We start from the raw sequence: 12,478 nt of genomic DNA on the forward strand, positions 1-12,478 counted from the left end.
GGATGAATCAGAGGGGCTGAAACAGAGGGGCTGAAACAGAGAGCGAGAAACAAAGGGGCTGAAAGAGCGGGCGAGAAACAGAGGGGCTGAAACAGAGGGGCTGAAACAGACGGGCTGAAACAGAGAGCCTGAAACAGAGGGCGAAAAACAGAGGGGCTGAAAAAGAGGGCGCAAAACAGAGGGGCTGAAACAGAGGGCGTGAAACAGAGGGTGACAAACAGAGGGCGAGAAACAGAGGGGATGAAACACAGGGGCTGAAACAGAGGGGCTGAAACAGAGGGGCTGAAACTGAGGGGCTGAATCAGAGGGGCTGAAACAGAGGGGCTGAATCAGAGGGGTTGAACCAGATGGCGAGAAACAGAGGGGCTGAAACAGAGGGCGAGAAACAGAGGGGCAGAAGCAGAGGGCGAGAAACAGAGGGCCTGAAACAGAGGGGCTGAAACAGAGGGCGAGAAACAGAGGGGCTGAAACAGAGGGCGAGAAACAGAGGGGCTGAAACAGAGGGGCTGAAACAGAGGGGCTGAAACAGAGGGCGAGAAACAGAGGGGCTGAAACAGAGGGCGAGAACCAGAGGGGCTGTAACAGAGGGCGAGAAACAGAGGGGCTGAAACAGAGGGGCTGAAACAGAGGGGCTGAAACAGAGGGCGAGAAACAGAGGGGCTGAAACAGAGGGGCTGAAACAGAGAGGCTGAAAAAGATGGTGAAAAACAGCGGGGCTGAAACAGAGGGCGAGAAACAGAGGGGCTGAAACAGAGGGGCTGAAACAGAGGGGCTGAAACAGAGGGGCTGAAACAGAGGGGCTGAAACAGAGGGGGAGAAACAGAGCGGCTGAAACAGAGGGGCTGAATCAGAGGGGCTAAAACAGAGGGGCTGAAACCGAGGGCGAGAAACAGAGGGGCTGAAACAGAGGGCGAGAAACAGAGGGCATGAAACAGTGGGGCTGAAACAGAGTTGCTGAAACAGAGGGCGAGAAACTGAGGGGCTGAAACAGAGGGCGAGAAACAGAGGGGCGGAAACAGAGGGGCTGAAACAGTGGGGCTGAAACAGAGGGGGAGAAACAGAGGGGCTGAAACAGAGGGCGAGAAACAGAGGGGCTGAAACAGAGGGGCTGAAACAGAGGGCGAGAAACAGAGGGGCTGAAACAGGGGCCGAGAAACAGAGGGGCTGAAACAGAGGGGCTAAATCAGTGGTGCTGAAACAGAGGGGCTAAATCAGAGGGGCTGATTCAGAGGGGCTGAAACAGAGGGCTGAATCAGAGGGGCTGAAACAGAGGGCGAGAAACAGAGGGTCTGAAACAGAGGGTGAGAAACAGAGGGGCTGAAACAGAAGGCGAGAAACAGAGGGTCTGAAGCAGATGGGCTAAAACAGAGGGGCTGAGACAGAGGGGCTGAATCAGAGAAGCTGATTCAGAGGGGCTGAAACAGAGGGGCTGAATCAGCGGGGCTGAAACAGTGGGCGAGAAACAGAGGGGCTGAAACAGAGGGCGAGAAACAGAGTGGCAGAAACAGAGGGCGAGAAACAGAGGGGCTGAAACAGATGGGCTGAAACAGATCGCGAGAAACAGAGGGGCTGAAACAGAGGGCGAGAAACAGAGGGGCTGAAACAGAGGGGACGACACAGAGCGGCTGAAACCTAGGGGCTGAAACAGAGGGCTAGAAACAGAGGGGCTGAAACAGAGGGGCTGAAACAGTGGGGCTGAAACAGAGGGCGAGAAACAGAGGGGCTGAAACAGAGGGGCTGAAACAGAGGGGCTCTAACAGAGGGGCTGAAACAGAGGGCGAGAAACAGAGGGGCTGAATCAGAGGGGCTGAATCAGAGGGGCTGAAACAGAGGTGCTGAAACAGAGGGCGAGAAAGAAAGGGGCTGAAACAGCGGGCGAGAAACAGAGGGGCTGAAACAGAGGGGCTGAAACAGAGGGGCTGAAACAGAGGGCGAGAAACAGAGGGGCTAAATCAGAGGGGCTGAATCAGAGGGGCTGAAACAGATGGGCTGAATCAGAGGGGCTAAAACAGAGGGCGAGAAACAAAGGGGCTGAAACAGAGGGCGAGAAACAGAGGGGCTGAAACAGAGGGCGAGATACAGAGGGGCTGAAACAGAGGGGCTGAAACAGTGGGGCTGAAACAGGGGGGTAGAAACAGAGGGGCTGAAACAGAGGGCGAGAAACAGAGGGTCTGAAACAGAGGGCGAGAAACAGAGGGGCTGATACAGAGGGCGAGAAACAGAGGTGCTGAAACATAGGGCGAGAAACAGAGGGGCTGAAACAGAGGGGCTGAAACAGAGGGGCTGAAACAGAGGGCCTGAATCAGAGGGGCTGATTCAGAGGGGCTGAAACAGAGGGGCTGAATCAGCGGGGCTGAAACAGTGGGCGAGAAACAGAGGGGCTGAAACAGAGGGCGAGAAACAGAGGGGCTGAAACAGAGGGGCTGAAACAGAGGGCGAGAAACAGAGGGGCTGAAACAGAGGGCGAGAAACAGAGGGGCTGAAACAGAGGGGCTGACACAGAGGGGCTGAAACAAAGGGGCTGAAACAGAGGGCGAGAAACATAGGGGCTGAAACAGAGGGCGAGAAACAGAGTGGCTGAAACAGAGGGCGAGAAACAGAGGGGCTGAAATAGAGGGGTTGAAGCAGAGGGGCTGAAAGAGTGGGGCTGAAACAGAGGGCGAGAAACAGAGGGGCTGAAACAGAGGGCGAGAAACAGAGGGGCTGAAACACAGGGCGAGAAACAGAGGGGCTGAAACAGAGGGGCTGAAACAGAGGGGCTGAAACAGAGGGGCTGAAACAGAGGGGCTAAATCAGAGGGGCTGAATCAGAGGGGCTGAAACAGAGGGGCTGAAACAGAGAGCGAGAAACAGAGGGCGAAAAACAGAGGGGCTGAAAAAGAGGGCGCAAAACAGAGGGGCTGAAACAGAGGGCGTGAAACAGAGGGTGACAAACAGAGGGCGAGAAACAGAGGGGATGAAACACAGGGGCTGAAACAGAGGGGCTGAAACAGAGGGGCTGAAACTGAGGGACTGAATCAGAGGGGCTGAAACAGAGGGGCTGAATCAGAGGGGCTGAACCAGATGGCGAGAAACAGAGGGGCTGAAACAGAGGGCGAGAAACAGAGGGGCAGAAGCAGAGGGCGAGAAACAGAGGGCCTGAAACAGAGGGGCTGAAACAGAGGGCGAGAAACAGAGGGGCTGAAACAGAGGGCGAGAAACAGAGGGGCTGTAACAGAGGGCGAGAAACAGAGGGGCTGAAACAGAGGGGCTGAAACAGAGGGGCTGAAACAGAGGGCGAGAAACAGAGGGGCTGAAACAGAGGGGCTGAAACAGAGAGGCTGAAAAAGATGGTGAAAAACAGCGGGGCTGAAACAGAGGGCGAGAAACAGTGGGGCTGAAACAGAGGGGCTGAAACAGAGGGGCTGAAACAGAGGGGCTGAAACAGAGGGGGAGAAACAGAGCGGCTGAAACAGAGGGGCTAAAACAGAGGGCGAGAAACAGAGGGGCTGAAACCGAGGGCGAGAAACAGAGGGGCTGAAACAGAGGGCGAGAAACAGAGGGGCTGAAACAGTGGGGCTGAAACAGAGTTGCTGAAACAGAGGGCGAGAAACAGAGGGGCTGAAACAGAGTGCGAGAAACAGAGGGGCGGAAACAGAGGGGCTGAAACAGTGGGGCTGAAACAGAGGGGGAGAAACAGAGGGGCTGAAACAGAGGGCGAGAAACAGAGGGGCTGAAACAGAGGGCGAGAAACAGAGATGCTGAAACAGATGGCGAGAAACAGAGGGGCTGAAACAGAGGGGCGGGAAACAGAGGGGCTGAATCAGAGGGGCTGACTGAGTGGGGCTGAATCAGAGGTGCTGAATCAGAGGCGCTGAAACAGAGGGTGAGAAACAGAGGGGCTGAAACAGAGGGGCTGAAACAGAGGGGCTGAAACAGAGGGCGAGAAACAGAGGGGCTGAAACCGAGTGCGAGAAACAGAGGGGCTGAAACATAGGGCGAGAAACAGAGGGGCTGAAACAGAGGGGCTGAAACAGAGGGGCTGAAACAGAGGGCCTGAATCAGAGGGGCTGATTCAGAGGGGCTGAAACAGAGGGGCTGAATCAGCGGGGCTGAAACAGTGGGCGAGAAACAGAGGGGCTGAAACAGAGGGCGAGAAACAGAGGGGCTGAAACAGAGGGGCTGAAACAGAGGGCGAGAAATAGAGGGGCTGAAACAGAGGGCGAGAAACAGAGGGGCTGAAACAGAGGGGCTGACACAGAGGGGCTGAAACAAAGGGGCTGAAACAGAGGGCGAGAAAAAGAGGGGCTGAAACAGAGGGCGAGAAACAGAGTGGCTGAAACACAGGGCGAGAAACAGAGGGGCTGAAATAGAGGGGTTGAAGCAGAGGGGCTGAAAGAGTGGGGCTGAAACAGAGGGCGAGAAACAGAGGGTCTGAAACAGAGGGTGAGAAACAGAGGGCGAAAAACAGAGGGGCTGAAAAAGAGGGCGCAAAACAGAGGGGCTGAAACAGAGGGCGTGAAACAGAGGGTGACAAACAGAGGGCGAGAAACAGAGGGGATGAAACACAGGGGCTGAAACAGAGGGGCTGAAACAGAGGGGCTGAAACTGAGGGGCTGAATCAGAGGGGCTGAAACAGAGGGGCTGAATCAGAGGGGCTGAACCAGATGGCGAGAAACAGAGGGGCTGAAACAGAGGGCGAGAAACAGAGGGGCAGAAGCAGAGGGCGAGAAACAGAGGGCCTGAAACAGAGGGGCTGAAACAGAGGGCGAGAAACAGAGGGGCTGAAACAGAGGGCGAGAAACAGAGGGGCTGAAACAGAGGGGCTGAAACAGAGGGGCTGAAACAGAGGGCGAGAAACAGAGGGGCTGAAACAGAGGGCGAGAAACAGAGGGGCTGTAACAGAGGGCGAGAAACAGAGGGGCTGAAACAGAGGGGCTGAAACAGAGGGGCTGAAACAGAGGGCGAGAAACAGAGGGGCTGAAACAGAGGGGCTGAAACAGAGAGGCTGAAAAAGATGGTGAAAAACAGCGGGGCTGAAACAGCGGGCGAGAAACAGTGGGGCTGAAACAGAGGGGATGAAACAGAGGGGCTCTAACAGAGGGGCTGAAACAGAGGGCGAGAAACAGAGGGGCTGAATCAGAGGGGCTGAATCAGAGGGGCTGAAACAGAGGGGCTGAAACAGAGGGCGAGAAAGAAAGGGGCTGAAACAGCGGGCGAGAAACAGAGGGGCTGAAACAGAGGGGCTGAAACAGAGGGGCTGAAACAGAGGGGCTGAAACAGAGGGCGAGAAACAGAGGGGCTAAATCAGAGGGGCTGAATCAGAGGGGCTGAAACAGATGGGCTGAATCAGAGGGGCTAAAACAGAGGGCGAGAAACAAAGGGGCTGAAACAGAGGGCGAGAAACAGAGGGGCTGAAACAGAGGGCGAGATACAGAGGGGCTGAAACAGAGGGGCTGAAACAGTGGGGCTGAAACAGGGGGGTAGAAACAGAGGGGCTGAAACAGAGGGCGAGAAACAGAGGGTCTGAAACAGAGGGCGAGAAACAGAGGGGCTGATACAGAGGGCGAGAAACAGAGGTGCTGAAACATAGGGCGAGAAACAGAGGGGCTGAAACAGAGGGGCTGAAACAGAGGGGCTGAAACAGAGGGCCTGAATCAGAGGGGCTGATTCAGAGGGGCTGAAACAGAGGGGCTGAATCAGCGGGGCTGAAACAGTGGGCGAGAAACAGAGGGGCTGAAACAGAGGGCGAGAAACAGAGGGGCTGAAACAGAGGGGCTGAAACAGAGGGCGAGAAACAGAGGGGCTGAAACAGAGGGCGAGAAACAGAGGGGCTGAAACAGAGGGGCTGACACAGAGGGGCTGAAACAAAGGGGCTGAAACAGAGGGCGAGAAACATAGGGGCTGAAACAGAGGGCGAGAAACAGAGTGGCTGAAACAGAGGGCGAGAAACAGAGGGGCTGAAATAGAGGGGTTGAAGCAGAGGGGCTGAAAGAGTGGGGCTGAAACAGAGGGCGAGAAACAGAGGGGCTGAAACAGAGGGCGAGAAACAGAGGGGCTGAAACACAGGGCGAGAAACAGAGGGGCTGAAACAGAGGGGCTGAAACAGAGGGGCTGAAACAGAGGGGCTGAAACAGAGGGGCTAAATCAGAGGGGCTGAATCAGAGGGGCTGAAACAGAGGGGCTGAAACAGAGAGCGAGAAACAGAGGGCGAAAAACAGAGGGGCTGAAAAAGAGGGCGCAAAACAGAGGGGCTGAAACAGAGGGCGTGAAACAGAGGGTGACAAACAGAGGGCGAGAAACAGAGGGGATGAAACACAGGGGCTGAAACAGAGGGGCTGAAACAGAGGGGCTGAAACTGAGGGACTGAATCAGAGGGGCTGAAACAGAGGGGCTGAATCAGAGGGGCTGAACCAGATGGCGAGAAACAGAGGGGCTGAAACAGAGGGCGAGAAACAGAGGGGCAGAAGCAGAGGGCGAGAAACAGAGGGCCTGAAACAGAGGGGCTGAAACAGAGGGCGAGAAACAGAGGGGCTGAAACAGAGGGCGAGAAACAGAGGGGCTGTAACAGAGGGCGAGAAACAGAGGGGCTGAAACAGAGGGGCTGAAACAGAGGGGCTGAAACAGAGGGCGAGAAACAGAGGGGCTGAAACAGAGGGGCTGAAACAGAGAGGCTGAAAAAGATGGTGAAAAACAGCGGGGCTGAAACAGAGGGCGAGAAACAGTGGGGCTGAAACAGAGGGGCTGAAACAGAGGGGCTGAAACAGAGGGGCTGAAACAGAGGGGGAGAAACAGAGCGGCTGAAACAGAGGGGCTAAAACAGAGGGCGAGAAACAGAGGGGCTGAAACCGAGGGCGAGAAACAGAGGGGCTGAAACAGAGGGCGAGAAACAGAGGGGCTGAAACAGTGGGGCTGAAACAGAGTTGCTGAAACAGAGGGCGAGAAACAGAGGGGCTGAAACAGAGGGCGAGAAACAGAGGGGCGGAAACAGAGGGGCTGAAACAGTGGGGCTGAAACAGAGGGGGAGAAACAGAGGGGCTGAAACAGAGGGCGAGAAACAGAGGGGCTGAAACAGAGGGCGAGAAACAGAGATGCTGAAACAGATGGCGAGAAACAGAGGGGCTGAAACAGAGGGGCGGGAAACAGAGGGGCTGAATCAGAGGGGCTGACTGAGTGGGGCTGAATCAGAGGTGCTGAATCAGAGGCGCTGAAACAGAGGGTGAGAAACAGAGGGGCTGAAACAGAGGGGCTGAAACAGAGGGGCTGAAACAGAGGGCGAGAAACAGAGGGGCTGAAACCGAGTGCGAGAAACAGAGGGGCTGAAACATAGGGCGAGAAACAGAGGGGCTGAAACAGAGGGGCTGAAACAGAGGGGCTGAAACAGAGGGCCTGAATCAGAGGGGCTGATTCAGAGGGGCTGAAACAGAGGGGCTGAATCAGCGGGGCTGAAACAGTGGGCGAGAAACAGAGGGGCTGAAACAGAGGGCGAGAAACAGAGGGGCTGAAACAGAGGGGCTGAAACAGAGGGCGAGAAATAGAGGGGCTGAAACAGAGGGCGAGAAACAGAGGGGCTGAAACAGAGGGGCTGACACAGAGGGGCTGAAACAAAGGGGCTGAAACAGAGGGCGAGAAAAAGAGGGGCTGAAACAGAGGGCGAGAAACAGTGTGGCTGAAACAGAGGGCGAGAAACAGAGGGGCTGAAATAGAGGGGTTGAAGCAGAGGGGCTGAAAGAGTGGGGCTGAAACAGAGGGCGAGAAACAGAGGGTCTGAAACAGAGGGTGAGAAACAGAGGGCGAAAAACAGATGGGCTGAAAAAGAGGGCGCAAAACAGAGGGGCTGAAACAGAGGGCGTGAAACAGAGGGTGACAAACAGAGGGCGAGAAACAGAGGGCATGAAACACAGGGGCTGAAACAGAGGGGCTGAAACAGAGGGGCTGAAACTGAGGGGCTGAATCAGAGGGGCTGAAACAGAGGGGCTGAATCAGAGGGGCTGAACCAGATGGCGAGAAACAGAGGGGCTGAAACAGAGGGCGAGAAACAGAGGGGCAGAAGCAGAGGGCGAGAAACAGAGGGCCTGAAACAGAGGGGCTGAAACAGAGGGCGAGAAACAGAGGGGCTGAAACAGAGGGCGAGAAACAGAGGGGCTGAAACAGAGGGGCTGAAACAGAGGGGCTGAAACAGAGGGCGAGAAACAGAGGGGCTGAAACAGAGGGCGAGAAACAGAGGGGCTGTAACAGAGGGCGAGAAACAGAGGGGCTGAAACAGAGGGGCTGAAACAGAGGGGCTGAAACAGAGGGCGAGAAACAGAGGGGCTGAAACAGAGGGGCTGAAACAGAGAGGCTGAAAAAGATGGTGAAAAACAGCGGGGCTGAAACAGAGGGCGAGAAACAGTGGGGCTGAAACAGAGGGGATGAAACAGAGGGGCTGAAACAGAGGGGCTGAAACAGAGGGGCTGAAACAGAGGGGGAGAAACAGAGCGGCTGAAACAGAGGGGCTGAAACAGAGGGCGAGAAACAGAGGGGCTGAAACAGAGGGGCTGAAACAGAGAGGCTGAAAAAGATGGTGAAAAACAGCGGGGCTGAAACAGAGGGCGAGAAACAGTGGGGCTGAAACAGAGGGGATGAAACAGAGGGGCTGAAACAGAGGGGCTGAAACAGAGGGGCTGAAACAGAGGGGGAGAAACAGAGCGGCTGAAACAGAGTTGCTGAAACAGAGGGCGAGAAACAGAGGGGCTGAAACAGAGGGCGAGAAACAGAGGGGCGGAAACAGAGGGGCTGAAACAGTGGGGCTGAAACAGAGGGGGAGAAACAGAGGGGCTGAAACAGAGGGCGAGAAACAGAGGGGCTGAAACAGAGGGCGAGAAACAGAGATGCTGAAACAGATGGCGAGAAACAGAGGGGCTGAATTAGAGGGGCTGACTGAGTGGGGCTGAATCAGAGGTGCTGAATCAGAGGCGCTGAAACAGAGGGTGAGAAACAGAGGGGCTGAAACAGAGGGGCTGAAACAGAGGGGCTGAAACAGAGGGGCTAAATCAGAGGGGCTGCATCAGAGAGGCTGAAACAGTGGGGCTGAATCAGAGGGGCTGAAACAGAGGGGCTGAAACAGAGGGCGAGAAATAGAGGGGCTGAAACAGGGGCCGAGAAACAGAGGGGCTGAAACAGAGGGGCTAAATCAGTGGGGCTGAAACAGAGGGGCTGAATCAGAGGAGCTGATTCAGAGGGGCTGAAACAGAGGGGCTGAAACAGAGGGCGGGAAACAGAGGGGCTGAATCAGAGGGGCTGAATCAGAGGGGCTGAAACAGAGGGGCTGAAACAGTGGGCGAGAAACAAAGGGGCTGAAACAGCAGGCGAGAAACAGAGGGGCTGAAACAGAGGGGCTGAAACAGAGATGCTGAAACAGAGGGGATGAAACAGAGGGCGAAAAACCGAGGGGCTAAATCAGAGGGGCTGAATCAGAGGGGCTAAAATAGAGGGGCTGAAACAGAGAGGCTGGAACAAAGGGGGAGAAACAGAGGGGCTGAAACAGATGGGGTGAATCAGAGGGGCTAAAACAGAGGGCGAGAAACAAAGGGGCTGAAACAGAGGGCGAGAAACAGAGGGGCTGAAACAGAGGGCGAGATACAGAGGGGCTGAAACAGAGGGGCTGGAACGGAGGGGCTGAAACAGAGGGCTAGAAACAGAGGGGCTGAAACAGAGGGGCTGGAACAGAGGGGCTGAAACAGAGGGCTAGAAACAGAGGGGCTGAAACAGAGGGCGAGATACAGAGGGGCTGAAACAGAGGGGCTGGAACAGAGGGGCTGAAACAGAGGGCTAGAAACAGAGGGGCTGAAACAGAGGGCGAAAAACAGAGGGACAGAAGCAGAGGGCGAGAAACAGAGGGCCTGAAACAGAGGGGCTGAAACAGAGGGCGAGAAACAGAGGGGCTGAAACAGAGGGCGAGAAACAGAGGGGCTGAAACAGAGGGGCTGAAACAGAGGGGCTGAAACAGAGGGCGAGAAACAGAGGGGCTGAAACAGAGGGCAAGAAACAGAGGGGCTGTAACAGAGGGCGAGAAACAGAGGGGCTGAACAGAGGGGCTGAAACAGAGGGGCTGAAACAGAGGGGCTGAAACACAGGGCGAGAAACAGAGGGGCTGAAACAGAGGGGCTGAAACAGAGGGGCTGAAACAGTGGGCATGAAACAGAGGGCGAGAAACAGAGGGGCTGAAACAGAGGGCGAGAAACATAGGACGAGAAACAGAGGGGTTGAATCAGAGGGGCTGAAACAAAGGTCGAGAAACAGAGGGGCTGAAACAGAGGGCGAGAAACAGAGGGGCTGAAACAGAGGGGCTGAAACAGAGGGGCTGAAACAGAGGGGCTGAAACAGAGGGCGAGAAACAGAGGGGCTGAAACAGAGGGCGAGAAACAGAGTGGCTGAAACAGAGGGGCGGGAAACAGAGGGGCTGAATCAGAGGGGCTGAATCAGAGGGGCTGAATCAGAGGGGCTGAAACAGAGGGTGCGAAACAGAGGGGCTGAAACAGAGGGGCTGAAACAGAGGGGCTGAAACAGAGGGCGAGAAACAGAGGGGCTGAAACAGAGGGCGAGAAACAGAGGGGCTGAAACAGGCGGCGAGAAACAGAGGGGCTGAATCAGAGGGGCTAAATCAGAGGGGCTGAAACAGAGGGGCTGAATCAGAGGGGCTGATTCAGAGGGGCTGAAACAGAGGGCTGAATCAGAGGGGCTGAAACAGAGGGCGAGAAACAGAGGGGCTGAAACAGAGGGCGAGAAACAGAGGGGCTGAAACATAGGGCGAGAAACAGAGGGGCTGAAACAGAGGGGCTGAAACAGAGGGGCTGAATCAGAGGGGCTGATTCAGAGTGGCTGAAACAGAGGGGCTGAATCAGCGGGGCTGAAACAGAGGGCGAGAAACTGAGGGTCTGAAACAGAGGGGCTAAAACAGAGGGGCTGAAACAGAGGGGCTGAATCAGAGGAGTTGATTCAGAGGGGCTGAAACAGAGGGGGTGAATCAGCGGGGCTGAAACAGTGGGCGAGAAACAGAGGGGCTGAAACAGAGGGCGAGAAACAGAGGGGCTGAAACAGAGGGCGAGAAACAGAGGGGCTGAAACAGAGGGGCTGACACAGAGGGGCTGAAACAAAGGGGCTGAAACAGAGTGCGAGAAACAGAGGGGCTGAAACAGAGGGCGAGAAACAGAGTGGCTGAAACAGTGGGCGAGAAACAGAGGGGCTGAAATAGAGTGGTTGAAACAGAGGGGCTGAAACAGTGGTCTGAAACAGAGGGCGAGAAACAGAGGGGCTGAAACAGAGGGCGAGAAACAGAGGGGCTGAAACAGAGGGCGAGAAACAGAGGGGATGAAACAGAGGGGCTGAAACAGAGGGGCTGAAACAGAGGGCGAGAAACAGAGGGGCTGAATCAGAGGGGGTGAATCAGAGGGGCTGAAACAGAGGGGCTGAAATAGAGGGCGAGAAACAAAGGAGCTGAAACAGCGGGCGAGAAACAGAGGGGCTGAAACAGAGGGGCTGAAACAGACGGGCTGAAACAGAGAGCCTGAAACAGAGGGCGAGAAACAGCGGGGCTGAAACAGAGGGCGCAAAACAGAGGGGCTGAAACAGAGGGCGTGAAACAGAGGTTGACAAACAGAGGGCGAGAAACAGAGGGGATGAAACAGAGGGGCTGAAACAGAGGGGCTGAAACAGAGGGGCTGAAACTGAGGGGCTGAATCAGAGGGGCTGAAACAGAGGGGCTGAATCAGAGGGGCTGAACCAGATGGCGAGAAGCAGAGGGACTGAAACAGAGGGCGAGAAACAGAGGGACAGAAGCAGAGTGCGAGAAACAGAGGGCCTGAAACAGAGGGGCTGAAACAGAGGGCGAGAAACAGAGGGGCTGAAACAGAGGGTGAGAAACAGAGGGGCTGAAACAGAGGGGCTGAAACAGAGGGGCTGAAACAGAGGGCGAGAAACAGAGTGGCTGAAACAGAGGGCAAGAAACAGAGGGGCTGTAACAGAGGGCGAGAAACAGAGGGGCTGAAACAGAGGGGCTGAAACAGAGGGGCTGAAACAGAGAGGCTGAAACACAGGGCGAGAAACAGAGGGGCTGAAACAGAGGGGCTGAAACAGAGGGGCTGAAACAGTGGGCATAAAACAGAGGGCGAGAAACAGAGGGGCTGAAACAGAGGGCGTGAAACATAGGGCGAGAAACAGAGGGGCTGAATCAGAGGGGCTGAAACAGAGGGCGAGAAACAGAGGGGCTGAAACAGAGGGCGAGAAACAGAGGGGCTGAAACAGAGGGCGAGAAACAGAGGGGCTGAAACAGAGGGGCTGACACAGAGGGGCTGAAACAAAGGGGCTGAAACAGAGTGCGAGAAACAGAGGGGCTGAAACAGAGGGCGAGAAACAGAGTGGCTGAAACAGAGGGCGAGAAACAGTGGGGCTGAAATAGAGGGGTTGAAACAGAGGGGCTGAAACAGTGGTCTGAAACAGAGGGCGAGAAACAGAGGGGCTGA

This window comes from Chiloscyllium punctatum, chromosome 47, assembly GCF_047496795.1.
Source record: "Chiloscyllium punctatum isolate Juve2018m chromosome 47, sChiPun1.3, whole genome shotgun sequence".
NCBI classification, from domain to species: Eukaryota; Metazoa; Chordata; class Chondrichthyes; order Orectolobiformes; family Hemiscylliidae; genus Chiloscyllium; species Chiloscyllium punctatum.